The sequence below is a fragment of the Tamandua tetradactyla genome, chromosome 3, assembly GCF_023851605.1.
Source record: "Tamandua tetradactyla isolate mTamTet1 chromosome 3, mTamTet1.pri, whole genome shotgun sequence".
Lineage (NCBI taxonomy): Eukaryota > Metazoa > Chordata > Mammalia > Pilosa > Myrmecophagidae > Tamandua > Tamandua tetradactyla.
This window is the reverse complement of record NC_135329.1, coordinates 197855108-197856845: the sequence shown is the minus strand read 5'-3', so window position 1 is coordinate 197856845 and position 1738 is coordinate 197855108. Positions and strand designations below refer to the sequence as shown.

The 1738-nt window shown below is 46.5% G+C and overlaps 1 pseudogene; it reads right to left on the bottom strand.

Annotated features, from left to right (window-relative positions):
- Positions 1-262: 262 nt before the first annotated feature.
- On the bottom strand, positions 263-1473 carry LOC143676577 (keratin, type I cytoskeletal 18 pseudogene; annotated as a pseudogene).
- Positions 1474-1738: the final 265 nt, after the last annotated feature.

The window sequence follows — 1738 nt, the reverse complement described above, 5'->3', positions numbered from 1 at the left end:
CCCACAATACTTAATGTGGATTAAAGAACATGGCTTTTCTGGGATACATAATAACTTCCAACAAGCACAGCCCTCTTTCCTTTTTCTTTTTTTTTCTGGGACACCTGTGATTTGTATGTTTGTGTACTTTGTGCTGTTACTCAAATCCCTGAGACATCGCTCAAATTTTTTCTATTCTTTTCACTATCTGTATGATTTGTTTTGAAGATGCAGAAGTTTTTATTGTCACCCATTCCCCAAAGGACACTCTGCATCTGCTGCCTCAGTGCCTCAGAACTTTGGTGCTGTTGGTCACAGGTACCACTTTGCCATCCATGGTCCTGTGGGTGGTGGGTCCTGTGGATGGTTTGTATGGAGTTGCTGCTGTTCAGGGCATCATTGAGACTGATGTCCTTCCCGTCTGCTAGCAGGCAGTAGGAGGTTGTGATTTCGGCCTCCAGCTTGACCTTCATGTTCAGCAGGGCCTTATACCCTTCCTTGGTCCTGGTGCTGCCCCTCTGCCTGGCCCTATGCCAGCTCTGACTCCAGGTACACACAGGATGCCATTGAGCTGTTCCATCTGCAGGGCGTCGCAGACTTCCACCTCCTGAAAACTGTTCTCCAAGCTGGCTTTCAGATTTCTCATGCAGTCCAGTTCAGTTTCCAAGGACTGGACAGTATGTCTCAGCTCTATGAGCATCATCTCAGAGGACTGAGAAGTGTCCATTGTGGCACTTTCTTCAATATGCTGAGACCAGTACTTGTCTAGCTCCTCTCAGTTCTTTTGAGTCAACTCATCATACTGGGCCCAGATGTATGCCATGATCTTGCTAAGGTACTGAGATTTGGGGTGTCCACCTTCACAGTCAGCCCATAGCAGCAACCTGGGTTTGTAGGCCCTTTACTTCCTCCTCATAGCTTCTCTTTGAGCACTTTGATCTCCATCTCCAAGTGCAGCTGAGTGATGTTGGTGTCATCAGTGAACTTCTGAACCCCATGGATGTAGTTCTCCATAAACTGGTGCATGGCTAGCTCAGTCTCATACTTGACTCTGAAATCATCAGCAGCCAACCAAGCACTGTCAATCTGTAGAAGGATGAGAGCATTGTCCACAGAATTTTCAGAGATTTGAGCCCTCAGTTCCTTGATGGTCTTCAGGGAGTGGTTCCAGCCTCTGACTTAGAGTCCCTCCATCTCCAGATGTTACCAAATTTTGCCCTCTAGTCTCTGATTCTCAGTCTCCAGAATTCTCACCCTGTCCAGGTAGGAGGCCAGCCAGGTGGTTATTCAGGGCCTCCATGGTCTCCTTCTGACCCTGGATGCCCTCCATTCCTGCCAGATTCCAGGCCATCCTGAAGATCCTTAGCTGCCCCTGGCACCCATGTAGATGCTGGCCACACTGCTGGCTGGCTGGATTGGGTGACTGGGCAACTGGATAGAGCCTAGGGATCAGAAGTTGGTGGAGAAGATGGTGGAGTGGGTAGTGAAACTCATGTTGTCTGGGGAGGAAGACAAGAGGCCAGGACTCAGGATATGGTTGCTCTCTGTATGATTTTGATTGTTCTGTCTTCTAGTTCACTTATTTTTTCTTCTGCTTGTTCAAATCTGCTGTTGCATGCCTCTAGTATATTTTTAATCTCTTTTTTTGGGACTACTATCCCCATAATTTCTGTTATGTTTTTTTTATACTTTCAAATTTTTCTTTATGCTCACACATTGTCTTCTTAATATGCTACAGCTCTTTATCCATATTTTCCTT